This window comes from Dendrobates tinctorius, unplaced genomic scaffold (assembly GCF_039654945.1).
Source record: "Dendrobates tinctorius isolate UK_male_01 unplaced genomic scaffold, ASM3965494v1 ptg000251l, whole genome shotgun sequence".
In the NCBI taxonomy this organism is placed as follows: domain Eukaryota; kingdom Metazoa; phylum Chordata; class Amphibia; order Anura; family Dendrobatidae; genus Dendrobates; species Dendrobates tinctorius.
This window is the reverse complement of record NW_027361918.1, coordinates 11,122,306-11,149,863: the sequence shown is the minus strand read 5'-3', so window position 1 is coordinate 11,149,863 and position 27,558 is coordinate 11,122,306. Positions and strand designations below refer to the sequence as shown.

The 27,558-nt window shown below is 40.8% G+C and overlaps 35 non-coding genes across 35 annotated transcripts; 24 read left to right on the top strand and 11 right to left on the bottom strand.

Annotated features, from left to right (window-relative positions):
- Window positions 1-65: 65 nt before the first annotated feature.
- Window positions 66-138, top strand: TRNAA-AGC (transfer RNA alanine (anticodon AGC)). Its single transcript has one exon. It is a non-coding gene; the product is annotated as a tRNA-Ala (tRNA).
- Window positions 139-228: 90 nt separating this feature from the next.
- TRNAY-GUA (transfer RNA tyrosine (anticodon GUA)) lies at window positions 229-314 on the top strand. Its single transcript is given in 2 exon segments — window positions 229-265; window positions 279-314. It is a non-coding gene; the product is annotated as a tRNA-Tyr (tRNA).
- Window positions 315-2,341: 2,027 nt separating this feature from the next.
- Window positions 2,342-2,414, top strand: TRNAA-AGC (transfer RNA alanine (anticodon AGC)). The gene has a single exon. It is a non-coding gene; the product is annotated as a tRNA-Ala (tRNA).
- Window positions 2,415-2,522: 108 nt separating this feature from the next.
- TRNAY-GUA (transfer RNA tyrosine (anticodon GUA)) lies at window positions 2,523-2,608 on the top strand. Its single transcript is given in 2 exon segments — window positions 2,523-2,559; window positions 2,573-2,608. It is a non-coding gene; the product is annotated as a tRNA-Tyr (tRNA).
- Window positions 2,609-2,831: 223 nt separating this feature from the next.
- TRNAN-GUU (transfer RNA asparagine (anticodon GUU)) lies at window positions 2,832-2,905 on the bottom strand. The gene has a single exon. It is a non-coding gene; the product is annotated as a tRNA-Asn (tRNA).
- A 1,742-nt stretch (window positions 2,906-4,647) lies between these two features.
- Window positions 4,648-4,720, top strand: TRNAA-AGC (transfer RNA alanine (anticodon AGC)). Its single transcript has one exon. It is a non-coding gene; the product is annotated as a tRNA-Ala (tRNA).
- Window positions 4,721-4,828: 108 nt separating this feature from the next.
- On the top strand, window positions 4,829-4,914 carry TRNAY-GUA (transfer RNA tyrosine (anticodon GUA)). The gene is given in 2 exon segments: window positions 4,829-4,865; window positions 4,879-4,914. It is a non-coding gene; the product is annotated as a tRNA-Tyr (tRNA).
- A 223-nt stretch (window positions 4,915-5,137) lies between these two features.
- Window positions 5,138-5,211, bottom strand: TRNAN-GUU (transfer RNA asparagine (anticodon GUU)). The gene has a single exon. It is a non-coding gene; the product is annotated as a tRNA-Asn (tRNA).
- A 1,741-nt stretch (window positions 5,212-6,952) lies between these two features.
- On the top strand, window positions 6,953-7,025 carry TRNAA-AGC (transfer RNA alanine (anticodon AGC)). The gene has a single exon. It is a non-coding gene; the product is annotated as a tRNA-Ala (tRNA).
- A 108-nt stretch (window positions 7,026-7,133) lies between these two features.
- On the top strand, window positions 7,134-7,219 carry TRNAY-GUA (transfer RNA tyrosine (anticodon GUA)). Its single transcript is given in 2 exon segments — window positions 7,134-7,170; window positions 7,184-7,219. It is a non-coding gene; the product is annotated as a tRNA-Tyr (tRNA).
- A 223-nt stretch (window positions 7,220-7,442) lies between these two features.
- TRNAN-GUU (transfer RNA asparagine (anticodon GUU)) lies at window positions 7,443-7,516 on the bottom strand. Its single transcript has one exon. It is a non-coding gene; the product is annotated as a tRNA-Asn (tRNA).
- Window positions 7,517-9,249: 1,733 nt separating this feature from the next.
- Window positions 9,250-9,322, top strand: TRNAA-AGC (transfer RNA alanine (anticodon AGC)). Its single transcript has one exon. It is a non-coding gene; the product is annotated as a tRNA-Ala (tRNA).
- A 108-nt stretch (window positions 9,323-9,430) lies between these two features.
- Window positions 9,431-9,516, top strand: TRNAY-GUA (transfer RNA tyrosine (anticodon GUA)). Its single transcript is given in 2 exon segments — window positions 9,431-9,467; window positions 9,481-9,516. It is a non-coding gene; the product is annotated as a tRNA-Tyr (tRNA).
- Window positions 9,517-9,739: 223 nt separating this feature from the next.
- TRNAN-GUU (transfer RNA asparagine (anticodon GUU)) lies at window positions 9,740-9,813 on the bottom strand. The gene has a single exon. It is a non-coding gene; the product is annotated as a tRNA-Asn (tRNA).
- Window positions 9,814-11,544: 1,731 nt separating this feature from the next.
- Window positions 11,545-11,617, top strand: TRNAA-AGC (transfer RNA alanine (anticodon AGC)). Its single transcript has one exon. It is a non-coding gene; the product is annotated as a tRNA-Ala (tRNA).
- A 108-nt stretch (window positions 11,618-11,725) lies between these two features.
- Window positions 11,726-11,811, top strand: TRNAY-GUA (transfer RNA tyrosine (anticodon GUA)). The gene is given in 2 exon segments: window positions 11,726-11,762; window positions 11,776-11,811. It is a non-coding gene; the product is annotated as a tRNA-Tyr (tRNA).
- A 223-nt stretch (window positions 11,812-12,034) lies between these two features.
- TRNAN-GUU (transfer RNA asparagine (anticodon GUU)) lies at window positions 12,035-12,108 on the bottom strand. The gene has a single exon. It is a non-coding gene; the product is annotated as a tRNA-Asn (tRNA).
- Window positions 12,109-13,839: 1,731 nt separating this feature from the next.
- On the top strand, window positions 13,840-13,912 carry TRNAA-AGC (transfer RNA alanine (anticodon AGC)). The gene has a single exon. It is a non-coding gene; the product is annotated as a tRNA-Ala (tRNA).
- A 108-nt stretch (window positions 13,913-14,020) lies between these two features.
- Window positions 14,021-14,106, top strand: TRNAY-GUA (transfer RNA tyrosine (anticodon GUA)). Its single transcript is given in 2 exon segments — window positions 14,021-14,057; window positions 14,071-14,106. It is a non-coding gene; the product is annotated as a tRNA-Tyr (tRNA).
- Window positions 14,107-14,329: 223 nt separating this feature from the next.
- Window positions 14,330-14,403, bottom strand: TRNAN-GUU (transfer RNA asparagine (anticodon GUU)). Its single transcript has one exon. It is a non-coding gene; the product is annotated as a tRNA-Asn (tRNA).
- A 1,742-nt stretch (window positions 14,404-16,145) lies between these two features.
- TRNAA-AGC (transfer RNA alanine (anticodon AGC)) lies at window positions 16,146-16,218 on the top strand. Its single transcript has one exon. It is a non-coding gene; the product is annotated as a tRNA-Ala (tRNA).
- Window positions 16,219-16,326: 108 nt separating this feature from the next.
- Window positions 16,327-16,412, top strand: TRNAY-GUA (transfer RNA tyrosine (anticodon GUA)). Its single transcript is given in 2 exon segments — window positions 16,327-16,363; window positions 16,377-16,412. It is a non-coding gene; the product is annotated as a tRNA-Tyr (tRNA).
- Window positions 16,413-16,635: 223 nt separating this feature from the next.
- Window positions 16,636-16,709, bottom strand: TRNAN-GUU (transfer RNA asparagine (anticodon GUU)). The gene has a single exon. It is a non-coding gene; the product is annotated as a tRNA-Asn (tRNA).
- A 1,741-nt stretch (window positions 16,710-18,450) lies between these two features.
- TRNAA-AGC (transfer RNA alanine (anticodon AGC)) lies at window positions 18,451-18,523 on the top strand. The gene has a single exon. It is a non-coding gene; the product is annotated as a tRNA-Ala (tRNA).
- A 108-nt stretch (window positions 18,524-18,631) lies between these two features.
- Window positions 18,632-18,717, top strand: TRNAY-GUA (transfer RNA tyrosine (anticodon GUA)). Its single transcript is given in 2 exon segments — window positions 18,632-18,668; window positions 18,682-18,717. It is a non-coding gene; the product is annotated as a tRNA-Tyr (tRNA).
- Window positions 18,718-18,940: 223 nt separating this feature from the next.
- On the bottom strand, window positions 18,941-19,014 carry TRNAN-GUU (transfer RNA asparagine (anticodon GUU)). Its single transcript has one exon. It is a non-coding gene; the product is annotated as a tRNA-Asn (tRNA).
- Window positions 19,015-20,755: 1,741 nt separating this feature from the next.
- Window positions 20,756-20,828, top strand: TRNAA-AGC (transfer RNA alanine (anticodon AGC)). Its single transcript has one exon. It is a non-coding gene; the product is annotated as a tRNA-Ala (tRNA).
- A 108-nt stretch (window positions 20,829-20,936) lies between these two features.
- Window positions 20,937-21,022, top strand: TRNAY-GUA (transfer RNA tyrosine (anticodon GUA)). Its single transcript is given in 2 exon segments — window positions 20,937-20,973; window positions 20,987-21,022. It is a non-coding gene; the product is annotated as a tRNA-Tyr (tRNA).
- Window positions 21,023-21,245: 223 nt separating this feature from the next.
- TRNAN-GUU (transfer RNA asparagine (anticodon GUU)) lies at window positions 21,246-21,319 on the bottom strand. Its single transcript has one exon. It is a non-coding gene; the product is annotated as a tRNA-Asn (tRNA).
- Window positions 21,320-23,060: 1,741 nt separating this feature from the next.
- Window positions 23,061-23,133, top strand: TRNAA-AGC (transfer RNA alanine (anticodon AGC)). Its single transcript has one exon. It is a non-coding gene; the product is annotated as a tRNA-Ala (tRNA).
- A 108-nt stretch (window positions 23,134-23,241) lies between these two features.
- TRNAY-GUA (transfer RNA tyrosine (anticodon GUA)) lies at window positions 23,242-23,327 on the top strand. Its single transcript is given in 2 exon segments — window positions 23,242-23,278; window positions 23,292-23,327. It is a non-coding gene; the product is annotated as a tRNA-Tyr (tRNA).
- Window positions 23,328-23,550: 223 nt separating this feature from the next.
- Window positions 23,551-23,624, bottom strand: TRNAN-GUU (transfer RNA asparagine (anticodon GUU)). Its single transcript has one exon. It is a non-coding gene; the product is annotated as a tRNA-Asn (tRNA).
- Window positions 23,625-25,365: 1,741 nt separating this feature from the next.
- Window positions 25,366-25,438, top strand: TRNAA-AGC (transfer RNA alanine (anticodon AGC)). The gene has a single exon. It is a non-coding gene; the product is annotated as a tRNA-Ala (tRNA).
- A 108-nt stretch (window positions 25,439-25,546) lies between these two features.
- Window positions 25,547-25,632, top strand: TRNAY-GUA (transfer RNA tyrosine (anticodon GUA)). The gene is given in 2 exon segments: window positions 25,547-25,583; window positions 25,597-25,632. It is a non-coding gene; the product is annotated as a tRNA-Tyr (tRNA).
- Window positions 25,633-25,855: 223 nt separating this feature from the next.
- Window positions 25,856-25,929, bottom strand: TRNAN-GUU (transfer RNA asparagine (anticodon GUU)). Its single transcript has one exon. It is a non-coding gene; the product is annotated as a tRNA-Asn (tRNA).
- Between the last annotated feature and the right edge of the window lie 1,629 nt (window positions 25,930-27,558).

Genomic DNA, 27,558 nt, shown 5'->3' with positions numbered 1-27,558 from the left:
CATTTGACTATAAGTAAACTGTGACATGGTGTGGCGTGAAACTGATAATGGCGTTCGTCGGGCATGGGGGATTAGCTCAAGTGGTAGAGCGCTCGCTTAGCATGCGAGAGGTAGCGGGATCGATGCCCGCATTCTCCAATACAATCTTTGGATTCCTTTTTCAGTTGGCCGAGTGAATTGTTTATGCACGTCCAAAACTTGAAGACTTTCAACAATGGCTAAATCAAGCCTTCGATAGCTCAGCTGGTAGAGCGGAGGACTGTAGATCTAAATTAGCAATCCTTAGGTCGCTGGTTCAATTCCGGCTCGAAGGAAGTTTTGTGTATTCTATCAGATGTTTTCAACCTTCTGGCAAATACCAGACAGCTATGCTCTTTCTGGACATGTAGACAGAAACACAACCGGAAAGTTTTTTCTCCAGTTTGCCTTGTGAATTCAAAACTTAGGCAGCAACAGTGCTTTTACTTTATGGAGATGCTGAGCACCAATGTGAAAACGTCTTCAACTGTAGCATGCTACCCAAGCAAAAGGAACCAACGTCCCTGGGTGGACTCGAACCACCAACCTTTCGGTTAACAGCCGAACACGCTAACCGATTGCGCCACAGAGACACAAACGCCTGCCGAACTTTCGTCTAACAGCCGGACGCACCCACCAGTTTTAACCGGAACCTTAAACAATGGTCAGACACCATTTCCTCTAATGATTTTCAACAATAATATGACACAAGAAAGCAAAAAAAAACAAAGAAACAATTGCAGAACCCCAGGAGTACTCTAGTCGCCAACAAATATGTAATGGCTGAAAATTTACATGTCATCGACCTGAACACAAACAGTCATTAGAATTTTACTCTGTACATCTGTTAACACAAGCAGAGTGGCGCAGCGGAAGCGTGCTGGGCCCATAACCCAGAGGTCGATGGATCGAAGCCATCCTCTGCTAAATTGTGCTGCATTGCATCTTTTTCTACAAACTAGCTAAGTTTTTTTCACTTCCCCATTTTGGTTCTCTATATACAGAGAAATGGTTTGCTAGAAAATTGCTCGACTGTATTTGTAGACCATAATTCACATTGTGAAACCCAGCGGTCAATGGATTGAAACCAACCTCTGCTAAATAGTTGTGTTTTATAAACTTCATCATTGCATATCAACTGAACTTTTCTGTCAACAGCAAACGTGTCTCGGATCAAAAACACTAGTCAAAATCCTAAATCCCAGTACAACTCGTGCCAAAGGACCAGAAGGAGATTCGCGACCTCTCAGCATTTTCTATATTCAAACCAAACCATAAAAGATCAATCTTTTCGCTTGGGATTGTGCTGCATTACAACTTTTTTCTACAAACTAGGTAAGTTTTTTTTCATTCCCCCAGTTTGGTTCTCTATATACAGAGAAATGGTTTACTAGAAAATTGCTCGACTGTATTTGTAGGCCATAATTCACATTGTGAAACCCAGCGGTCGATGGATCGAAACCAACCTCTGCTAAATAGTTGTGTTTTATAAACTTCATCATTGCATATCAACTGAACTTTTCTGTCAACAGCAAACGTGTCTCGGATCAAAAACACTAGTCAAAATCCTAAATCCCAGTACAACTCGTGCCAAAGGACCAGAAGGAGATTCGCGACCTCTCAGCATTTTCTATATTCAAACCAAACCATAAAAGGTCAATCTTTTTGCTTGGGATTGTGCTGCATTACAACTTTTTTCTACAAACTAGGTAAGTTTTTTTTACTCCCCCAGTCTGGTTCTCTACATACATAGAAATGGTTTGCTAGAAAATTGCCCGACTGTATTTGTAGGCCATAATTCACATTGTGAAACCCAGCGGTCGATGGATCGAAACCAACCTCTGCTAAATAGTTGTGATTTATAAACTTCATCATTGCATATCAACTGAACTTTTCTGTCAACAGCAAACGTGTCTCGGATCAAAAACACTAGTCAAAATCCTAAATCCCAGTACAACTCGTGCCAAAGGACCAGAAGGAGATTCGCGACCTCTCAGCATTTTCTATAATCAAACCAAACCATAAAAGGTCAATCTTTTTGCTTGGGATTGTGCTGCATTACAACTTTTTTCTACAAACTAGGTAAGTTTTTTTTACTCCCCCAGTCTGGTTCTCTACATACGTAGAAATGGTTTGCTAGAAAATTGCTCGACTTTATTTGTAGGCCATAATTCACATTGTGAACTCCGTAGATGTTCTTCAAATATGGGAGAAAGGAATCTGTACTTAAAAAAAAAAAAAAAAAGCACTCAATGGCACATTTGACTATAAGTAAACTGTGACATGGTGTGGCGTGAAACTGATAATGGCGTTCGTCGGGCATGGGGGATTAGCTCAAGTGGTAGAGCGCTCGCTTAGCATGCGAGAGGTAGCGGGATCGATGCCCGCATTCTCCAATACGATCTTTGGATTCCTTTTTCAGTTGGCCGAGTGAATTGTTTATGCCACCTGCTCGTGGCACACACGTCCAAACCTTGAAGACTTTCAACAATGGCTAAATCAAGCCTTCGATAGCTCAGCTGGTAGAGCGGAGGACTGTAGATCTAAATTAGCAATCCTTAGGTCGCTGGTTCAATTCCGGCTCGAAGGAAGTTTTGTGTATTCTATCAGATGTTTTCAACCTTCTGGCAAATACCAGACAGCTATGCTCTTTCTGGACATGTAGACAGAAACACAACCGGAAAGTTTTTTCTCCAGTTTGCCTTGTGAATTCAAAACTTAGGCAGCAACAGTGCTTTTACTTTATGGAGATGCTGAGCACCAATGTGAAAACGTCTTCAACTGTAGCATGCTACCCAAGCAAAAGGAACCAACGTCCCTGGGTGGACTCGAACCACCAACCTTTCGGTTAACAGCCGAACGCGCTAACCGATTGCGCCACAGAGACACAAACGCCTGCCGAACTTTCGTCTAACAGCCGGACGCACCCACCAGTTTTAACCGGAACCTTAAACAATGGTCAGACACCATTTCCTCTAATGATTTTCAACAATAATATGACACAAGAAAGCAAAAAAAAACAAAGAAACAATTGCAGAACCCCAGGAGTACTCTAGTCGCCAACAAATATGTAATGGCTGAAAATTTACATGTCATCGACCTGAACACAAACAGTCATTAGAATTTTACTCTGTACATCTGTTAACACAAGCAGAGTGGCGCAGCGGAAGCGTGCTGGGCCCATAACCCAGAGGTCGATGGATCGAAGCCATCCTCTGCTAAATTGTGCTGCATTGCATCTTTTTCTACAAACTAGCTAAGTTTTTTTCACTTCCCCATTTTGGTTCTCTATATACAGAGAAATGGTTTGCTAGAAAATTGCTCGACTGTATTTGTAGACCATAATTCACATTGTGAAACCCAGCGGTCAATGGATTGAAACCAACCTCTGCTAAATAGTTGTGTTTTATAAACTTCATCATTGCATATCAACTGAACTTTTCTGTCAACAGCAAACGTGTCTCGGATCAAAAACACTAGTCAAAATCCTAAATCCCAGTACAACTCGTGCCAAAGGACCAGAAGGAGATTCGCGACCTCTCAGCATTTTCTATATTCAAACCAAACCATAAAAGATCAATCTTTTCGCTTGGGATTGTGCTGCATTACAACTTTTTTCTACAAACTAGGTAAGTTTTTTTTCATTCCCCCAGTTTGGTTCTCTATATACAGAGAAATGGTTTACTAGAAAATTGCTCGACTGTATTTGTAGGCCATAATTCACATTGTGAAACCCAGCGGTCGATGGATCGAAACCAACCTCTGCTAAATAGTTGTGTTTTATAAACTTCATCATTGCATATCAACTGAACTTTTCTGTCAACAGCAAACGTGTCTCGGATCAAAAACACTAGTCAAAATCCTAAATCCCAGTACAACTCGTGCCAAAGGACCAGAAGGAGATTCGCGACCTCTCAGCATTTTCTATATTCAAACCAAACCATAAAAGGTCAATCTTTTTGCTTGGGATTGTGCTGCATTACAACTTTTTTCTACAAACTAGGTAAGTTTTTTTTACTCCCCCAGTCTGGTTCTCTACATACATAGAAATGGTTTGCTAGAAAATTGCCCGACTGTATTTGTAGGCCATAATTCACATTGTGAAACCCAGCGGTCGATGGATCGAAACCAACCTCTGCTAAATAGTTGTGATTTATAAACTTCATCATTGCATATCAACTGAACTTTTCTGTCAACAGCAAACGTGTCTCGGATCAAAAACACTAGTCAAAATCCTAAATCCCAGTACAACTCGTGCCAAAGGACCAGAAGGAGATTCGCGACCTCTCAGCATTTTCTATAATCAAACCAAACCATAAAAGGTCAATCTTTTTGCTTGGGATTGTGCTGCATTACAACTTTTTTCTACAAACTAGGTAAGTTTTTTTTACTCCCCCAGTCTGGTTCTCTACATACGTAGAAATGGTTTGCTAGAAAATTGCTCGACTTTATTTGTAGGCCATAATTCACATTGTGAACTCCGTAGATGTTCTTCAAATATGGGAGAAAGGAATCTGTACTTAAAAAAAAAAAAAAAAAAAAAAAAAAAAAGCACTCAATGGCACATTTGACTATAAGTAAACTGTGACATGGTGTGGCGTGAAACTGATAATGGCGTTCGTCGGGCATGGGGGATTAGCTCAAGTGGTAGAGCGCTCGCTTAGCATGCGAGAGGTAGCGGGATCGATGCCCGCATTCTCCAATACAATCTTTGGATTCCTTTTTCAGTTGGCCGAGTGAATTGTTTATGCCACCTGCTCGTGGCACACACGTCCAAACCTTGAAGACTTTCAACAATGGCTAAATCAAGCCTTCGATAGCTCAGCTGGTAGAGCGGAGGACTGTAGATCTAAATTAGCAATCCTTAGGTCGCTGGTTCAATTCCGGCTCGAAGGAAGTTTTGTGTATTCTATCAGATGTTTTCAACCTTCTGGCAAATACCAGACAGCTATGCTCTTTCTGGACATGTAGACAGAAACACAACCGGAAAGTTTTTTCTCCAGTTTGCCTTGTGAATTCAAAACTTAGGCAGCAACAGTGCTTTTACTTTATGGAGATGCTGAGCACCAATGTGAAAACGTCTTCAACTGTAGCATGCTACCCAAGCAAAAGGAACCAACGTCCCTGGGTGGACTCGAACCACCAACCTTTCGGTTAACAGCCGAACGCGCTAACCGATTGCGCCACAGAGACACAAACGCCTGCCGAACTTTCGTCTAACAGCCGGACGCACCCACCAGTTTTAACCGGAACCTTAAACAATGGTCAGACACCATTTCCTCTAATGATTTTCAACAATAATATGACACAAGAAAGCAAAAAAAAACAAAGAAACAATTGCAGAACCCCAGGAGTACTCTAGTCGCCAACAAATATGTAATGGCTGAAAATTTACATGTCATCGACCTGAACACAAACAGTCATTAGAATTTTACTCTGTACATCTGTTAACACAAGCAGAGTGGCGCAGCGGAAGCGTGCTGGGCCCATAACCCAGAGGTCGATGGATCGAAGCCATCCTCTGCTAAATTGTGCTGCATTGCATCTTTTTCTACAAACTAGCTAAGTTTTTTTCACTTCCCCATTTTGGTTCTCTATATACAGAGAAATGGTTTGCTAGAAAATTGCTCGACTGTATTTGTAGACCATAATTCACATTGTGAAACCCAGCGGTCAATGGATTGAAACCAACCTCTGCTAAATAGTTGTGTTTTATAAACTTCATCATTGCATATCAACTGAACTTTTCTGTCAACAGCAAACGTGTCTCGGATCAAAAACACTAGTCAAAATCCTAAATCCCAGTACAACTCGTGCCAAAGGACCAGAAGGAGATTCGCGACCTCTCAGCATTTTCTATATTCAAACCAAACCATAAAAGATCAATCTTTTCGCTTGGGATTGTGCTGCATTACAACTTTTTTCTACAAACTAGGTAAGTTTTTTTTCATTCCCCCAGTTTGGTTCTCTATATACAGAGAAATGGTTTACTAGAAAATTGCTCGACTGTATTTGTAGGCCATAATTCACATTGTGAAACCCAGCGGTCGATGGATCGAAACCAACCTCTGCTAAATAGTTGTGTTTTATAAACTTCATCATTGCATATCAACTGAACTTTTCTGTCAACAGCAAACGTGTCTCGGATCAAAAACACTAGTCAAAATCCTAAATCCCAGTACAACTCGTGCCAAAGGACCAGAAGGAGATTCGCGACCTCTCAGCATTTTCTATATTCAAACCAAACAATAAAAGGTCAATCTTTTTGCTTGGGATTGTGCTGCATTACAACTTTTTTCTACAAACTAGGTAAGTTTTTTTTACTCCCCCAGTCTGGTTCTCTACATACATAGAAATGGTTTGCTAGAAAATTGCCCGACTGTATTTGTAGGCCATAATTCACATTGTGAAACCCAGCGGTCGATGGATCGAAACCAACCTCTGCTAAATAGTTGTGATTTATAAACTTCATCATTGCATATCAACTGAACTTTTCTGTCAACAGCAAACGTGTCTCGGATCAAAAACACTAGTCAAAATCCTAAATCCCAGTACAACTCGTGCCAAAGGACCAGAAGGAGATTCGCGACCTCTCAGCATTTTCTATAATCAAACCAAACCATAAAAGGTCAATCTTTTTGCTTGGGATTGTGCTGCATTACAACTTTTTTCTACAAACTAGGTAAGTTTTTTTTACTCCCCCAGTCTGGTTCTCTACATACGTAGAAATGGTTTGCTAGAAAATTGCTCGACTTTATTTGTAGGCCATAATTCACATTGTGAACTCCGTAGATGTTCTTCAAATATGGGAGAAAGGAATCTGTACTTAAAAAAAAAAAAAAAAAAAAAAAAAAAAGCACTCAATGGCACATTTGACTATAAGTAAACTGTGACATGGTGTGGCGTGAAACTGATAATGGCGTTCGTCGGGCATGGGGGATTAGCTCAAGTGGTAGAGCGCTCGCTTAGCATGCGAGAGGTAGCGGGATCGATGCCCGCATTCTCCAATACAATCTTTGGATTCCTTTTTCAGTTGGCCGAGTGAATTGTTTATGCCACCTGCTCGTGGCACACACGTCCAAACCTTGAAGACTTTCAACAATGGCTAAATCAAGCCTTCGATAGCTCAGCTGGTAGAGCGGAGGACTGTAGATCTAAATTAGCAATCCTTAGGTCGCTGGTTCAATTCCGGCTCGAAGGAAGTTTTGTGTATTCTATCAGATGTTTTCAACCTTCTGGCAAATACCAGACAGCTATGCTCTTTCTGGACATGTAGACAGAAACACAACCGGAAAGTTTTTTCTCCAGTTTGCCTTGTGAATTCAAAACTTAGGCAGCAACAGTGCTTTTACTTTATGGAGATGCTGAGCACCAATGTGAAAACGTCTTCAACTGTAGCATGCTACCCAAGCAAAAGGAACCAACGTCCCTGGGTGGACTCGAACCACCAACCTTTCGGTTAACAGCCGAACGCGCTAACCGATTGCGCCACAGAGACACAAACGCCTGCCGAACTTTCGTCTAACAGCCGGACGCACCCACCAGTTTTAACCGGAACCTTAAACAATGGTCAGACACCATTTCCTCTAATGATTTTCAACAATAATATGACACAAGAAAGCAAAAAAAAACAAAGAAACAATTGCAGAACCCCAGGAGTACTCTAGTCGCCAACAAATATGTAATGGCTGAAAATTTACATGTCATCGACCTGAACACAAACAGTCATTAGAATTTTACTCTGTACATCTGTTAACACAAGCAGAGTGGCGCAGCGGAAGCGTGCTGGGCCCATAACCCAGAGGTCGATGGATCGAAGCCATCCTCTGCTAAATTGTGCTGCATTGCATCTTTTTCTACAAACTAGCTAAGTTTTTTTCACTTCCCCATTTTGGTTCTCTATATACAGAGAAATGGTTTGCTAGAAAATTGCTCGACTGTATTTGTAGACCATAATTCACATTGTGAAACCCAGCGGTCAATGGATTGAAACCAACCTCTGCTAAATAGTTGTGTTTTATAAACTTCATCATTGCATATCAACTGAACTTTTCTGTCAACAGCAAACGTGTCTCGGATCAAAAACACTAGTCAAAATCCTAAATCCCAGTACAACTCGTGCCAAAGGACCAGAAGGAGATTCGCGACCTCTCAGCATTTTCTATATTCAAACCAAACCATAAAAGATCAATCTTTTCGCTTGGGATTGTGCTGCATTACAACTTTTTTCTACAAACTAGGTAAGTTTTTTTTCATTCCCCCAGTTTGGTTCTCTATATACAGAGAAATGGTTTACTAGAAAATTGCTCGACTGTATTTGTAGGCCATAATTCACATTGTGAAACCCAGCGGTCGATGGATCGAAACCAACCTCTGCTAAATAGTTGTGTTTTATAAACTTCATCATTGCATATCAACTGAACTTTTCTGTCAACAGCAAACGTGTCTCGGATCAAAAACACTAGTCAAAATCCTAAATCCCAGTACAACTCGTGCCAAAGGACCAGAAGGAGATTCGCGACCTCTCAGCATTTTCTATATTCAAACCAAACCATAAAAGGTCAATCTTTTTGCTTGGGATTGTGCTGCATTACAACTTTTTTCTACAAACTAGGTAAGTTTTTTTTACTCCCCCAGTCTGGTTCTCTACATACATAGAAATGGTTTGCTAGAAAATTGCCCGACTGTATTTGTAGGCCATAATTCACATTGTGAAACCCAGCGGTCGATGGATCGAAACCAACCTCTGCTAAATAGTTGTGATTTATAAACTTCATCATTGCATATCAACTGAACTTTTCTGTCAACAGCAAACGTGTCTCGGATCAAAAACACTAGTCAAAATCCTAAATCCCAGTACAACTCGTGCCAAAGGACCAGAAGGAGATTCGCGACCTCTCAGCATTTTCTATATTCAAACCAAACCATAAAAGGTCAATCTTTTTGCTTGGGATTGTGCTGCATTACAACTTTTTTCTACAAACTAGGTAAGTTTTTTTTACTCCCCCAGTCTGGTTCTCTACATACATAGAAATGGTTTGCTAGAAAATTGCCCGACTGTATTTGTAGGCCATAATTCACATTGTGAACTACGTAGATGTTCTTCAAATATGGGAGAAAGGAATCTGTACTTAAAAAAAAAAAAAAAAAAAAGCACTCAATGGCACATTTGACTATAAGTAAACTGTGACATGGTGTGGCGTGAAACTGATAATGGCGTTCGTCGGGCATGGGGGATTAGCTCAAGTGGTAGAGCGCTCGCTTAGCATGCGAGAGGTAGCGGGATCGATGCCCGCATTCTCCAATACAATCTTTGGATTCCTTTTTCAGTTGGCCGAGTGAATTGTTTATGCCACCTGCTCGTGGCACACACGTCCAAAACTTGAAGACTTTCAACAATGGCTAAATCAAGCCTTCGATAGCTCAGCTGGTAGAGCGGAGGACTGTAGATCTAAATTAGCAATCCTTAGGTCGCTGGTTCAATTCCGGCTCGAAGGAAGTTTTGTGTATTCTATCAGATGTTTTCAACCTTCTGGCAAATACCAGACAGCTATGCTCTTTCTGGACATGTAGACAGAAACACAACCGGAAAGTTTTTTCTCCAGTTTGCCTTGTGAATTCAAAACTTAGGCAGCAACAGTGCTTTTACTTTATGGAGATGCTGAGCACCAATGTGAAAACGTCTTCAACTGTAGCATGCTACCCAAGCAAAAGGAACCAACGTCCCTGGGTGGACTCGAACCACCAACCTTTCGGTTAACAGCCGAACGCGCTAACCGATTGCGCCACAGAGACACAAACGCCTGCCGAACTTTCGTCTAACAGCCGGACGCACCCACCAGTTTTAACCGGAACCTTAAACAATGGTCAGACACCATTTCCTCTAATGATTTTCAACAATAATATGACACAAGAAAGCAAAAAAAAACAAAGAAACAATTGCAGAACCCCAGGAGTACTCTAGTCGCCAACAAATATGTAATGGCTGAAAATTTACATGTCATCGACCTGAACACAAACAGTCATTAGAATTTTACTCTGTACATCTGTTAACACAAGCAGAGTGGCGCAGCGGAAGCGTGCTGGGCCCATAACCCAGAGGTCGATGGATCGAAGCCATCCTCTGCTAAATTGTGCTGCATTGCATCTTTTTCTACAAACTAGCAAAGTTTTTTTCACTTCCCCATTTTGGTTCTCTATATACAGAGAAATGGTTTGCTAGAAAATTGCTCGACTGTATTTGTAGACCATAATTCACATTGTGAAACCCAGCGGTCAATGGATTGAAACCAACCTCTGCTAAATAGTTGTGTTTTATAAACTTCATCATTGCATATCAACTGAACTTTTCTGTCAACAGCAAACGTGTCTCGGATCAAAAACACTAGTCAAAATCCTAAATCCCAGTACAACTCGTGCCAAAGGACCAGAAGGAGATTCGCGACCTCTCAGCATTTTCTATATTCAAACCAAACCATAAAAGATCAATCTTTTCGCTTGGGATTGTGCTGCATTACAACTTTTTTCTACAAACTAGGTAAGTTTTTTTTCATTCCCCCAGTTTGGTTCTCTATATACAGAGAAATGGTTTACTAGAAAATTGCTCGACTGTATTTGTAGGCCATAATTCACATTGTGAAACCCAGCGGTCGATGGATCGAAACCAACCTCTGCTAAATAGTTGTGTTTTATAAACTTCATCATTGCATATCAACTGAACTTTTCTGTCAACAGCAAACGTGTCTCGGATCAAAAACACTAGTCAAAATCCTAAATCCCAGTACAACTCGTGCCAAAGGACCAGAAGGAGATTCGCGACCTCTCAGCATTTTCTATATTCAAACCAAACCATAAAAGGTCAATCTTTTTGCTTGGGATTGTGCTGCATTACAACTTTTTTCTACAAACTAGGTAAGTTTTTTTTACTCCCCCAGTCTGGTTCTCTACATACATAGAAATGGTTTGCTAGAAAATTGCCCGACTGTATTTGTAGGCCATAATTCACATTGTGAAACCCAGCGGTCGATGGATCGAAACCAACCTCTGCTAAATAGTTGTGATTTATAAACTTCATCATTGCATATCAACTGAACTTTTCTGTCAACAGCAAACGTGTCTCGGATCAAAAACACTAGTCAAAATCCTAAATCCCAGTACAACTCGTGCCAAAGGACCAGAAGGAGATTCGCGACCTCTCAGCATTTTCTATATTCAAACCAAACCATAAAAGGTCAATCTTTTTGCTTGGGATTGTGCTGCATTACAACTTTTTTCTACAAACTAGGTAAGTTTTTTTTACTCCCCCAGTCTGGTTCTCTACATACATAGAAATGGTTTGCTAGAAAATTGCCCGACTGTATTTGTAGGCCATAATTCACATTGTGAACTACGTAGATGTTCTTCAAATATGGGAGAAAGGAATCTGTACTTAAAAAAAAAAAAAAAAAAGCACTCAATGGCACATTTGACTATAAGTAAACTGTGACATGGTGTGGCGTGAAACTGATAATGGCGTTCGTCGGGCATGGGGGATTAGCTCAAGTGGTAGAGCGCTCGCTTAGCATGCGAGAGGTAGCGGGATCGATGCCCGCATTCTCCAATACAATCTTTGGATTCCTTTTTCAGTTGGCCGAGTGAATTGTTTATGCCACCTGCTCGTGGCACACACGTCCAAAACTTGAAGACTTTCAACAATGGCTAAATCAAGCCTTCGATAGCTCAGCTGGTAGAGCGGAGGACTGTAGATCTAAATTAGCAATCCTTAGGTCGCTGGTTCAATTCCGGCTCGAAGGAAGTTTTGTGTATTCTATCAGATGTTTTCAACCTTCTGGCAAATACCAGACAGCTATGCTCTTTCTGGACATGTAGACAGAAACACAACCGGAAAGTTTTTTCTCCAGTTTGCCTTGTGAATTCAAAACTTAGGCAGCAACAGTGCTTTTACTTTATGGAGATGCTGAGCACCAATGTGAAAACGTCTTCAACTGTAGCATGCTACCCAAGCAAAAGGAACCAACGTCCCTGGGTGGACTCGAACCACCAACCTTTCGGTTAACAGCCGAACGCGCTAACCGATTGCGCCACAGAGACACAAACGCCTGCCGAACTTTCGTCTAACAGCCGGACGCACCCACCAGTTTTAACCGGAACCTTAAACAATGGTCAGACACCATTTCCTCTAATGATTTTCAACAATAATATGACACAAGAAAGCAAAAAAAAACAAAGAAACAATTGCAGAACCCCAGGAGTACTCTAGTCGCCAACAAATATGTAATGGCTGAAAATTTACATGTCATCGACCTGAACACAAACAGTCATTAGAATTTTACTCTGTACATCTGTTAACACAAGCAGAGTGGCGCAGCGGAAGCGTGCTGGGCCCATAACCCAGAGGTCGATGGATCGAAGCCATCCTCTGCTAAATTGTGCTGCATTGCATCTTTTTCTACAAACTAGCTAAGTTTTTTTCACTTCCCCATTTTGGTTCTCTATATACAGAGAAATGGTTTGCTAGAAAATTGCTCGACTGTATTTGTAGACCATAATTCACATTGTGAAACCCAGCGGTCAATGGATTGAAACCAACCTCTGCTAAATAGTTGTGTTTTATAAACTTCATCATTGCATATCAACTGAACTTTTCTGTCAACAGCAAACGTGTCTCGGATCAAAAACACTAGTCAAAATCCTAAATCCCAGTACAACTCGTGCCAAAGGACCAGAAGGAGATTCGCGACCTCTCAGCATTTTCTATATTCAAACCAAACCATAAAAGATCAATCTTTTCGCTTGGGATTGTGCTGCATTACAACTTTTTTCTACAAACTAGGTAAGTTTTTTTTCATTCCCCCAGTTTGGTTCTCTATATACAGAGAAATGGTTTACTAGAAAATTGCTCGACTGTATTTGTAGGCCATAATTCACATTGTGAAACCCAGCGGTCGATGGATCGAAACCAACCTCTGCTAAATAGTTGTGTTTTATAAACTTCATCATTGCATATCAACTGAACTTTTCTGTCAACAGCAAACGTGTCTCGGATCAAAAACACTAGTCAAAATCCTAAATCCCAGTACAACTCGTGCCAAAGGACCAGAAGGAGATTCGCGACCTCTCAGCATTTTCTATATTCAAACCAAACCATAAAAGGTCAATCTTTTTGCTTGGGATTGTGCTGCATTACAACTTTTTTCTACAAACTAGGTAAGTTTTTTTTACTCCCCCAGTCTGGTTCTCTACATACATAGAAATGGTTTGCTAGAAAATTGCCCGACTGTATTTGTAGGCCATAATTCACATTGTGAAACCCAGCGGTCGATGGATCGAAACCAACCTCTGCTAAATAGTTGTGATTTATAAACTTCATCATTGCATATCAACTGAACTTTTCTGTCAACAGCAAACGTGTCTCGGATCAAAAACACTAGTCAAAATCCTAAATCCCAGTACAACTCGTGCCAAAGGACCAGAAGGAGATTCGCGACCTCTCAGCATTTTCTATATTCAAACCAAACCATAAAAGGTCAATCTTTTTGCTTGGGATTGTGCTGCATTACAACTTTTTTCTACAAACTAGGTAAGTTTTTTTTACTCCCCCAGTCTGGTTCTCTACATACATAGAAATGGTTTGCTAGAAAATTGCCCGACTGTATTTGTAGGCCATAATTCACATTGTGAACTACGTAGATGTTCTTCAAATATGGGAGAAAGGAATCTGTACTTAAAAAAAAAAAAAAAAAAGCACTCAATGGCACATTTGACTATAAGTAAACTGTGACATGGTGTGGCGTGAAACTGATAATGGCGTTCGTCGGGCATGGGGGATTAGCTCAAGTGGTAGAGCGCTCGCTTAGCATGCGAGAGGTAGCGGGATCGATGCCCGCATTCTCCAATACAATCTTTGGATTCCTTTTTCAGTTGGCCGAGTGAATTGTTTATGCCACCTGCTCGTGGCACACACGTCCAAAACTTGAAGACTTTCAACAATGGCTAAATCAAGCCTTCGATAGCTCAGCTGGTAGAGCGGAGGACTGTAGATCTAAATTAGCAATCCTTAGGTCGCTGGTTCAATTCCGGCTCGAAGGAAGTTTTGTGTATTCTATCAGATGTTTTCAACCTTCTGGCAAATACCAGACAGCTATGCTCTTTCTGGACATGTAGACAGAAACACAACCGGAAAGTTTTTTCTCCAGTTTGCCTTGTGAATTCAAAACTTAGGCAGCAACAGTGCTTTTACTTTATGGAGATGCTGAGCACCAATGTGAAAACGTCTTCAACTGTAGCATGCTACCCAAGCAAAAGGAACCAACGTCCCTGGGTGGACTCGAACCACCAACCTTTCGGTTAACAGCCGAACGCGCTAACCGATTGCGCCACAGAGACACAAACGCCTGCCGAACTTTCGTCTAACAGCCGGACGCACCCACCAGTTTTAACCGGAACCTTAAACAATGGTCAGACACCATTTCCTCTAATGATTTTCAACAATAATATGACACAAGAAAGCAAAAAAAAACAAAGAAACAATTGCAGAACCCCAGGAGTACTCTAGTCGCCAACAAATATGTAATGGCTGAAAATTTACATGTCATCGACCTGAACACAAACAGTCATTAGAATTTTACTCTGTACATCTGTTAACACAAGCAGAGTGGCGCAGCGGAAGCGTGCTGGGCCCATAACCCAGAGGTCGATGGATCGAAGCCATCCTCTGCTAAATTGTGCTGCATTGCATCTTTTTCTACAAACTAGCTAAGTTTTTTTCACTTCCCCATTTTGGTTCTCTATATACAGAGAAATGGTTTGCTAGAAAATTGCTCGACTGTATTTGTAGACCATAATTCACATTGTGAAACCCAGCGGTCAATGGATTGAAACCAACCTCTGCTAAATAGTTGTGTTTTATAAACTTCATCATTGCATATCAACTGAACTTTTCTGTCAACAGCAAACGTGTCTCGGATCAAAAACACTAGTCAAAATCCTAAATCCCAGTACAACTCGTGCCAAAGGACCAGAAGGAGATTCGCGACCTCTCAGCATTTTCTATATTCAAACCAAACCATAAAAGATCAATCTTTTCGCTTGGGATTGTGCTGCATTACAACTTTTTTCTACAAACTAGGTAAGTTTTTTTTCATTCCCCCAGTTTGGTTCTCTATATACAGAGAAATGGTTTACTAGAAAATTGCTCGACTGTATTTGTAGGCCATAATTCACATTGTGAAACCCAGCGGTCGATGGATCGAAACCAACCTCTGCTAAATAGTTGTGTTTTATAAACTTCATCATTGCATATCAACTGAACTTTTCTGTCAACAGCAAACGTGTCTCGGATCAAAAACACTAGTCAAAATCCTAAATCCCAGTACAACTCGTGCCAAAGGACCAGAAGGAGATTCGCGACCTCTCAGCATTTTCTATATTCAAACCAAACCATAAAAGGTCAATCTTTTTGCTTGGGATTGTGCTGCATTACAACTTTTTTCTACAAACTAGGTAAGTTTTTTTTACTCCCCCAGTCTGGTTCTCTACATACATAGAAATGGTTTGCTAGAAAATTGCCCGACTGTATTTGTAGGCCATAATTCACATTGTGAAACCCAGCGGTCGATGGATCGAAACCAACCTCTGCTAAATAGTTGTGATTTATAAACTTCATCATTGCATATCAACTGAACTTTTCTGTCAACAGCAAACGTGTCTCGGATCAAAAACACTAGTCAAAATCCTAAATCCCAGTACAACTCGTGCCAAAGGACCAGAAGGAGATTCGCGACCTCTCAGCATTTTCTATAATCAAACCAAACCATAAAAGGTCAATCTTTTTGCTTGGGATTGTGCTGCATTACAACTTTTTTCTACAAACTAGGTAAGTTTTTTTTACTCCCCCAGTCTGGTTCTCTACATACGTAGAAATGGTTTGCTAGAAAATTGCTCGACTTTATTTGTAGGCCATAATTCACATTGTGAACTCCGTAGATGTTCTTCAAATATGGGAGAAAGGAATCTGTACTTAAAAAAAAAAAAAAAAAAAAAAAAAAAAAGCACTCAATGGCACATTTGACTATAAGTAAACTGTGACATGGTGTGGCGTGAAACTGATAATGGCGTTCGTCGGGCATGGGGGATTAGCTCAAGTGGTAGAGCGCTCGCTTAGCATGCGAGAGGTAGCGGGATCGATGCCCGCATTCTCCAATACAATCTTTGGATTCCTTTTTCAGTTGGCCGAGTGAATTGTTTATGCCACCTGCTCGTGGCACACACGTCCAAACCTTGAAGACTTTCAACAATGGCTAAATCAAGCCTTCGATAGCTCAGCTGGTAGAGCGGAGGACTGTAGATCTAAATTAGCAATCCTTAGGTCGCTGGTTCAATTCCGGCTCGAAGGAAGTTTTGTGTATTCTATCAGATGTTTTCAACCTTCTGGCAAATACCAGACAGCTATGCTCTTTCTGGACATGTAGACAGAAACACAACCGGAAAGTTTTTTCTCCAGTTTGCCTTGTGAATTCAAAACTTAGGCAGCAACAGTGCTTTTACTTTATGGAGATGCTGAGCACCAATGTGAAAACGTCTTCAACTGTAGCATGCTACCCAAGCAAAAGGAACCAACGTCCCTGGGTGGACTCGAACCACCAACCTTTCGGTTAACAGCCGAACGCGCTAACCGATTGCGCCACAGAGACACAAACGCCTGCCGAACTTTCGTCTAACAGCCGGACGCACCCACCAGTTTTAACCGGAACCTTAAACAATGGTCAGACACCATTTCCTCTAATGATTTTCAACAATAATATGACACAAGAAAGCAAAAAAAAACAAAGAAACAATTGCAGAACCCCAGGAGTACTCTAGTCGCCAACAAATATGTAATGGCTGAAAATTTACATGTCATCGACCTGAACACAAACAGTCATTAGAATTTTACTCTGTACATCTGTTAACACAAGCAGAGTGGCGCAGCGGAAGCGTGCTGGGCCCATAACCCAGAGGTCGATGGATCGAAGCCATCCTCTGCTAAATTGTGCTGCATTGCATCTTTTTCTACAAACTAGCTAAGTTTTTTTCACTTCCCCATTTTGGTTCTCTATATACAGAGAAATGGTTTGCTAGAAAATTGCTCGACTGTATTTGTAGACCATAATTCACATTGTGAAACCCAGCGGTCAATGGATTGAAACCAACCTCTGCTAAATAGTTGTGTTTTATAAACTTCATCATTGCATATCAACTGAACTTTTCTGTCAACAACAAACGTGTCTCGGATCAAAAACACTAGTCAAAATCCTAAATCCCAGTACAACTCGTGCCAAAGGACCAGAAGGAGATTCGCGACCTCTCAGCATTTTCTATATTCAAACCAAACCATAAAAGATCAATCTTTTCGCTTGGGATTGTGCTGCATTACAACTTTTTTCTACAAACTAGGTAAGTTTTTTTTCATTCCCCCAGTTTGGTTCTCTATATACAGAGAAATGGTTTACTAGAAAATTGCTCGACTGTATTTGTAGGCCATAATTCACATTGTGAAACCCAGCGGTCGATGGATCGAAACCAACCTCTGCTAAATAGTTGTGTTTTATAAACTTCATCATTGCATATCAACTGAACTTTTCTGTCAACAGCAAACGTGTCTCGGATCAAAAACACTAGTCAAAATCCTAAATCCCAGTACAACTCGTGCCAAAGGACCAGAAGGAGATTCGCGACCTCTCAGCATTTTCTATATTCAAACCAAACCATAAAAGGTCAATCTTTTTGCTTGGGATTGTGCTGCATTACAACTTTTTTCTACAAACTAGGTAAGTTTTTTTTACTCCCCCAGTCTGGTTCTCTACATACATAGAAATGGTTTGCTAGAAAATTGCCCGACTGTATTTGTAGGCCATAATTCACATTGTGAAACCCAGCGGTCGATGGATCGAAACCAACCTCTGCTAAATAGTTGTGATTTATAAACTTCATCATTGCATATCAACTGAACTTTTCTGTCAACAGCAAACGTGTCTCGGATCAAAAACACTAGTCAAAATCCTAAATCCCAGTACAACTCGTGCCAAAGGACCAGAAGGAGATTCGCGACCTCTCAGCATTTTCTATAATCAAACCAAACCATAAAAGGTCAATCTTTTTGCTTGGGATTGTGCTGCATTACAACTTTTTTCTACAAACTAGGTAAGTTTTTTTTACTCCCCCAGTCTGGTTCTCTACATACGTAGAAATGGTTTGCTAGAAAATTGCTCGACTTTATTTGTAGGCCATAATTCACATTGTGAACTCCGTAGATGTTCTTCAAATATGGGAGAAAGGAATCTGTACTTAAAAAAAAAAAAAAAAAAAAAAAAAAAAGCACTCAATGGCACATTTGACTATAAGTAAACTGTGACATGGTGTGGCGTGAAACTGATAATGGCGTTCGTCGGGCATGGGGGATTAGCTCAAGTGGTAGAGCGCTCGCTTAGCATGCGAGAGGTAGCGGGATCGATACCCGCATTCTCCAATACAATCTTTGGATTCCTTTTTCAGTTGGCCGAGTGAATTGTTTATGCCACCTGCTCGTGGCACACACGTCCAAACCTTGAAGACTTTCAACAATGGCTAAATCAAGCCTTCGATAGCTCAGCTGGTAGAGCGGAGGACTGTAGATCTAAATTAGCAATCCTTAGGTCGCTGGTTCAATTCCGGCTCGAAGGAAGTTTTGTGTATTCTATCAGATGTTTTCAACCTTCTGGCAAATACCAGACAGCTATGCTCTTTCTGGACATGTAGACAGAAACACAACCGGAAAGTTTTTTCTCCAGTTTGCCTTGTGAATTCAAAACTTAGGCAGCAACAGTGCTTTTACTTTATGGAGATGCTGAGCACCAATGTGAAAACGTCTTCAACTGTAGCATGCTACCCAAGCAAAAGGAACCAACGTCCCTGGGTGGACTCGAACCACCAACCTTTCGGTTAACAGCCGAACGCGCTAACCGATTGCGCCACAGAGACACAAACGCCTGCCGAACTTTCGTCTAACAGCCGGACGCACCCACCAGTTTTAACCGGAACCTTAAACAATGGTCAGACACCATTTCCTCTAATGATTTTCAACAATAATATGACACAAGAAAGCAAAAAAAAACAAAGAAACAATTGCAGAACCCCAGGAGTACTCTAGTCGCCAACAAATATGTAATGGCTGAAAATTTACATGTCATCGACCTGAACACAAACAGTCATTAGAATTTTACTCTGTACATCTGTTAACACAAGCAGAGTGGCGCAGCGGAAGCGTGCTGGGCCCATAACCCAGAGGTCGATGGATCGAAGCCATCCTCTGCTAAATTGTGCTGCATTGCATCTTTTTCTACAAACTAGCTAAGTTTTTTTCACTTCCCCATTTTGGTTCTCTATATACAGAGAAATGGTTTGCTAGAAAATTGCTCGACTGTATTTGTAGACCATAATTCACATTGTGAAACCCAGCGGTCAATGGATTGAAACCAACCTCTGCTAAATAGTTGTGTTTTATAAACTTCATCATTGCATATCAACTGAACTTTTCTGTCAACAACAAACGTGTCTCGGATCAAAAACACTAGTCAAAATCCTAAATCCCAGTACAACTCGTGCCAAAGGACCAGAAGGAGATTCGCGACCTCTCAGCATTTTCTATATTCAAACCAAACCATAAAAGATCAATCTTTTCGCTTGGGATTGTGCTGCATTACAACTTTTTTCTACAAACTAGGTAAGTTTTTTTTCATTCCCCCAGTTTGGTTCTCTATATACAGAGAAATGGTTTACTAGAAAATTGCTCGACTGTATTTGTAGGCCATAATTCACATTGTGAAACCCAGCGGTCGATGGATCGAAACCAACCTCTGCTAAATAGTTGTGTTTTATAAACTTCATCATTGCATATCAACTGAACTTTTCTGTCAACAGCAAACGTGTCTCGGATCAAAAACACTAGTCAAAATCCTAAATCCCAGTACAACTCGTGCCAAAGGACCAGAAGGAGATTCGCGACCTCTCAGCATTTTCTATATTCAAACCAAACCATAAAAGGTCAATCTTTTTGCTTGGGATTGTGCTGCATTACAACTTTTTTCTACAAACTAGGTAAGTTTTTTTTACTCCCCCAGTCTGGTTCTCTACATACATAGAAATGGTTTGCTAGAAAATTGCCCGACTGTATTTGTAGGCCATAATTCACATTGTGAAACCCAGCGGTCGATGGATCGAAACCAACCTCTGCTAAATAGTTGTGATTTATAAACTTCATCATTGCATATCAACTGAACTTTTCTGTCAACAGCAAACGTGTCTCGGATCAAAAACACTAGTCAAAATCCTAAATCCCAGTACAACTCGTGCCAAAGGACCAGAAGGAGATTCGCGACCTCTCAGCATTTTCTATAATCAAACCAAACCATAAAAGGTCAATCTTTTTGCTTGGGATTGTGCTGCATTACAACTTTTTTCTACAAACTAGGTAAGTTTTTTTTACTCCCCCAGTCTGGTTCTCTACATACGTAGAAATGGTTTGCTAGAAAATTGCTCGACTTTATTTGTAGGCCATAATTCACATTGTGAACTCCGTAGATGTTCTTCAAATATGGGAGAAAGGAATCTGTACTTAAAAAAAAAAAAAAAAAAAAAAAAAAAAGCACTCAATGGCACATTTGACTATAAGTAAACTGTGACATGGTGTGGCGTGAAACTGATAATGGCGTTCGTCGGGCATGGGGGATTAGCTCAAGTGGTAGAGCGCTCGCTTAGCATGCGAGAGGTAGCGGGATCGATACCCGCATTCTCCAATACAATCTTTGGATTCCTTTTTCAGTTGGCCGAGTGAATTGTTTATGCCACCTGCTCGTGGCACACACGTCCAAACCTTGAAGACTTTCAACAATGGCTAAATCAAGCCTTCGATAGCTCAGCTGGTAGAGCGGAGGACTGTAGATCTAAATTAGCAATCCTTAGGTCGCTGGTTCAATTCCGGCTCGAAGGAAGTTTTGTGTATTCTATCAGATGTTTTCAACCTTCTGGCAAATACCAGACAGCTATGCTCTTTCTGGACATGTAGACAGAAACACAACCGGAAAGTTTTTTCTCCAGTTTGCCTTGTGAATTCAAAACTTAGGCAGCAACAGTGCTTTTACTTTATGGAGATGCTGAGCACCAATGTGAAAACGTCTTCAACTGTAGCATGCTACCCAAGCAAAAGGAACCAACGTCCCTGGGTGGACTCGAACCACCAACCTTTCGGTTAACAGCCGAACGCGCTAACCGATTGCGCCACAGAGACACAAACGCCTGCCGAACTTTCGTCTAACAGCCGGACGCACCCACCAGTTTTAACCGGAACCTTAAACAATGGTCAGACACCATTTCCTCTAATGATTTTCAACAATAATATGACACAAGAAAGCAAAAAAAAACAAAGAAACAATTGCAGAACCCCAGGAGTACTCTAGTCGCCAACAAATATGTAATGGCTGAAAATTTACATGTCATCGACCTGAACACAAACAGTCATTAGAATTTTACTCTGTACATCTGTTAACACAAGCAGAGTGGCGCAGCGGAAGCGTGCTGGGCCCATAACCCAGAGGTCGATGGATCGAAGCCATCCTCTGCTAAATTGTGCTGCATTGCATCTTTTTCTACAAACTAGCTAAGTTTTTTTCACTTCCCCATTTTGGTTCTCTATATACAGAGAAATGGTTTGCTAGAAAATTGCTCGACTGTATTTGTAGACCATAATTCACATTGTGAAACCCAGCGGTCAATGGATTGAAACCAACCTCTGCTAAATAGTTGTGTTTTATAAACTTCATCATTGCATATCAACTGAACTTTTCTGTCAACAGCAAACGTGTCTCGGATCAAAAACACTAGTCAAAATCCTAAATCCCAGTACAACTCGTGCCAAAGGACCAGAAGGAGATTCGCGACCTCTCAGCATTTTCTATATTCAAACCAAACCATAAAAGATCAATCTTTTCGCTTGGGATTGTGCTGCATTACAACTTTTTTCTACAAACTAGGTAAGTTTTTTTTCATTCCCCCAGTTTGGTTCTCTATATACAGAGAAATGGTTTACTAGAAAATTGCTCGACTGTATTTGTAGGCCATAATTCACATTGTGAAACCCAGCGGTCGATGGATCGAAACCAACCTCTGCTAAATAGTTGTGTTTTATAAACTTCATCATTGCATATCAACTGAACTTTTCTGTCAACAGCAAACGTGTCTCGGATCAAAAACACTAGTCAAAATCCTAAATCCCAGTACAACTCGTGCCAAAGGACCAGAAGGAGATTCGCGACCTCTCAGCATTTTCTATATTCAAACCAAACCATAAAAGGTCAATCTTTTTGCTTGGGATTGTGCTGCATTACAACTTTTTTCTACAAACTAGGTAAGTTTTTTTTACTCCCCCAGTCTGGTTCTCTACATACATAGAAATGGTTTGCTAGAAAATTGCCCGACTGTATTTGTAGGCCATAATTCACATTGTGAAACCCAGCGGTCGATGGATCGAAACCAACCTCTGCTAAATAGTTGTGATTTATAAACTTCATCATTGCATATCAACTGAACTTTTCTGTCAACAGCAAACGTGTCTCGGATCAAAAACACTAGTCAAAATCCTAAATCCCAGTACAACTCGTGCCAAAGGACCAGAAGGAGATTCGCGACCTCTCAGCATTTTCTATAATCAAACCAAACCATAAAAGGTCAATCTTTTTGCTTGGGATTGTGCTGCATTACAACTTTTTTCTACAAACTAGGTAAGTTTTTTTTACTCCCCCAGTCTGGTTCTCTACATACGTAGAAATGGTTTGCTAGAAAATTGCTCGACTTTATTTGTAGGCCATAATTCACATTGTGAACTCCGTAGATGTTCTTCAAATATGGGAGAAAGGAATCTGTACTTAAAAAAAAAAAAAAAAAAAAAAAAAAAAGCACTCAATGGCACATTTGACTATAAGTAAACTGTGACATGGTGTGGCGTGAAACTGATAATGGCGTTCGTCGGGCATGGGGGATTAGCTCAAGTGGTAGAGCGCTCGCTTAGCATGCGAGAGGTAGCGGGATCGATGCCCGCATTCTCCAATACAATCTTTGGATTCCTTTTTCAGTTGGCCGAGTGAATTGTTTATGCCACCTGCTCGTGGCACACACGTCCAAACCTTGAAGACTTTCAACAATGGCTAAATCAAGCCTTCGATAGCTCAGCTGGTAGAGCGGAGGACTGTAGATCTAAATTAGCAATCCTTAGGTCGCTGGTTCAATTCCGGCTCGAAGGAAGTTTTGTGTATTCTATCAGATGTTTTCAACCTTCTGGCAAATACCAGACAGCTATGCTCTTTCTGGACATGTAGACAGAAACACAACCGGAAAGTTTTTTCTCCAGTTTGCCTTGTGAATTCAAAACTTAGGCAGCAACAGTGCTTTTACTTTATGGAGATGCTGAGCACCAATGTGAAAACGTCTTCAACTGTAGCATGCTACCCAAGCAAAAGGAACCAACGTCCCTGGGTGGACTCGAACCACCAACCTTTCGGTTAACAGCCGAACGCGCTAACCGATTGCGCCACAGAGACACAAACGCCTGCCGAACTTTCGTCTAACAGCCGGACGCACCCACCAGTTTTAACCGGAACCTTAAACAATGGTCAGACACCATTTCCTCTAATGATTTTCAACAATAATATGACACAAGAAAGCAAAAAAAAACAAAGAAACAATTGCAGAACCCCAGGAGTACTCTAGTCGCCAACAAATATGTAATGGCTGAAAATTTACATGTCATCGACCTGAACACAAACAGTCATTAGAATTTTACTCTGTACATCTGTTAACACAAGCAGAGTGGCGCAGCGGAAGCGTGCTGGGCCCATAACCCAGAGGTCGATGGATCGAAGCCATCCTCTGCTAAATTGTGCTGCATTGCATCTTTTTCTACAAACTAGCTAAGTTTTTTTCACTTCCCCATTTTGGTTCTCTATATACAGAGAAATGGTTTGCTAGAAAATTGCTCGACTGTATTTGTAGACCATAATTCACATTGTGAAACCCAGCGGTCAATGGATTGAAACCAACCTCTGCTAAATAGTTGTGTTTTATAAACTTCATCATTGCATATCAACTGAACTTTTCTGTCAACAACAAACGTGTCTCGGATCAAAAACACTAGTCAAAATCCTAAATCCCAGTACAACTCGTGCCAAAGGACCAGAAGGAGATTCGCGACCTCTCAGCATTTTCTATATTCAAACCAAACCATAAAAGATCAATCTTTTCGCTTGGGATTGTGCTGCATTACAACTTTTTTCTACAAACTAGGTAAGTTTTTTTTCATTCCCCCAGTTTGGTTCTCTATATACAGAGAAATGGTTTACTAGAAAATTGCTCGACTGTATTTGTAGGCCATAATTCACATTGTGAAACCCAGCGGTCGATGGATCGAAACCAACCTCTGCTAAATAGTTGTGTTTTATAAACTTCATCATTGCATATCAACTGAACTTTTCTGTCAACAGCAAACGTGTCTCGGATCAAAAACACTAGTCAAAATCCTAAATCCCAGTACAACTCGTGCCAAAGGACCAGAAGGAGATTCGCGACCTCTCAGCATTTTCTATATTCAAACCAAACCATAAAAGGTCAATCTTTTTGCTTGGGATTGTGCTGCATTACAACTTTTTTCTACAAACTAGGTAAGTTTTTTTTACTCCCCCAGTCTGGTTCTCTACATACATAGAAATGGTTTGCTAGAAAATTGCCCGACTGTATTTGTAGGCCATAATTCACATTGTGAAACCCAGCGGTCGATGGATCGAAACCAACCTCTGCTAAATAGTTGTGATTTATAAACTTCATCATTGCATATCAACTGAACTTTTCTGTCAACAGCAAACGTGTCTCGGATCAAAAACACTAGTCAAAATCCTAAATCCCAGTACAACTCGTGCCAAAGGACCAGAAGGAGATTCGCGACCTCTCAGCATTTTCTATAATCAAACCAAACCATAAAAGGTCAATCTTTTTGCTTGGGATTGTGCTGCATTACAACTTTTTTCTACAAACTAGGTAAGTTTTTTTTACTCCCCCAGTCTGGTTCTCTACATACGTAGAAATGGTTTGCTAGAAAATTGCTCGACTTTATTTGTAGGCCATAATTCACATTGTGAACTCCGTAGATGTTCTTCAAATATGGGAGAAAGGAATCTGTACTTAAAAAAAAAAAAAAAAAAAAAAAAAAAAGCACTCAATGGCACATTTGACTATAAGTAAACTGTGACATGGTGTGGCGTGAAACTGATAATGGCGTTCGTCGGGCATGGGGGATTAGCTCAAGTGGTAGAGCGCTCGCTTAGCATGCGAGAGGTAGCGGGATCGATACCCGCATTCTCCAATACAATCTTTGGATTCCTTTTTCAGTTGGCCGAGTGAATTGTTTATGCCACCTGCTCGTGGCACACACGTCCAAACCTTGAAGACTTTCAACAATGGCTAAATCAAGCCTTCGATAGCTCAGCTGGTAGAGCGGAGGACTGTAGATCTAAATTAGCAATCCTTAGGTCGCTGGTTCAATTCCGGCTCGAAGGAAGTTTTGTGTATTCTATCAGATGTTTTCAACCTTCTGGCAAATACCAGACAGCTATGCTCTTTCTGGACATGTAGACAGAAACACAACCGGAAAGTTTTTTCTCCAGTTTGCCTTGTGAATTCAAAACTTAGGCAGCAACAGTGCTTTTACTTTATGGAGATGCTGAGCACCAATGTGAAAACGTCTTCAACTGTAGCATGCTACCCAAGCAAAAGGAACCAACGTCCCTGGGTGGACTCGAACCACCAACCTTTCGGTTAACAGCCGAACGCGCTAACCGATTGCGCCACAGAGACACAAACGCCTGCCGAACTTTCGTCTAACAGCCGGACGCACCCACCAGTTTTAACCGGAACCTTAAACAATGGTCAGACACCATTTCCTCTAATGATTTTCAACAATAATATGACACAAGAAAGCAAAAAAAAACAAAGAAACAATTGCAGAACCCCAGGAGTACTCTAGTCGCCAACAAATATGTAATGGCTGAAAATTTACATGTCATCGACCTGAACACAAACAGTCATTAGAATTTTACTCTGTACATCTGTTAACACAAGCAGAGTGGCGCAGCGGAAGCGTGCTGGGCCCATAACCCAGAGGTCGATGGATCGAAGCCATCCTCTGCTAAATTGTGCTGCATTGCATCTTTTTCTACAAACTAGCTAAGTTTTTTTCACTTCCCCATTTTGGTTCTCTATATACAGAGAAATGGTTTGCTAGAAAATTGCTCGACTGTATTTGTAGACCATAATTCACATTGTGAAACCCAGCGGTCAATGGATTGAAACCAACCTCTGCTAAATAGTTGTGTTTTATAAACTTCATCATTGCATATCAACTGAACTTTTCTGTCAACAGCAAACGTGTCTCGGATCAAAAACACTAGTCAAAATCCTAAATCCCAGTACAACTCGTGCCAAAGGACCAGAAGGAGATTCGCGACCTCTCAGCATTTTCTATATTCAAACCAAACCATAAAAGATCAATCTTTTCGCTTGGGATTGTGCTGCATTACAACTTTTTTCTACAAACTAGGTAAGTTTTTTTTCATTCCCCCAGTTTGGTTCTCTATATACAGAGAAATGGTTTACTAGAAAATTGCTCGACTGTATTTGTAGGCCATAATTCACATTGTGAAACCCAGCGGTCGATGGATCGAAACCAACCTCTGCTAAATAGTTGTGTTTTATAAACTTCATCATTGCATATCAACTGAACTTTTCTGTCAACAGCAAACGTGTCTCGGATCAAAAACACTAGTCAAAATCCTAAATCCCAGTACAACTCGTGCCAAAGGACCAGAAGGAGATTCGCGACCTCTCAGCATTTTCTATATTCAAACCAAACCATAAAAGGTCAATCTTTTTGCTTGGGATTGTGCTGCATTACAACTTTTTTCTACAAACTAGGTAAGTTTTTTTTACTCCCCCAGTCTGGTTCTCTACATACATAGAAATGGTTTGCTAGAAAATTGCCCGACTGTATTTGTAGGCCATAATTCACATTGTGAAACCCAGCGGTCGATGGATCGAAACCAACCTCTGCTAAATAGTTGTGATTTATAAACTTCATCATTGCATATCAACTGAACTTTTCTGTCAACAGCAAACGTGTCTCGGATCAAAAACACTAGTCAAAATCCTAAATCCCAGTACAACTCGTGCCAAAGGACCAGAAGGAGATTCGCGACCTCTCAGCATTTTCTATAATCAAACCAAACCATAAAAGGTCAATCTTTTTGCTTGGGATTGTGCTGCATTACAACTTTTTTCTACAAACTAGGTAAGTTTTTTTTACTCCCCCAGTCTGGTTCTCTACATACGTAGAAATGGTTTGCTAGAAAATTGCTCGACTTTATTTGTAGGCCATAATTCACATTGTGAACTCCGTAGATGTTCTTCAAATATGGGAGAAAGGAATCT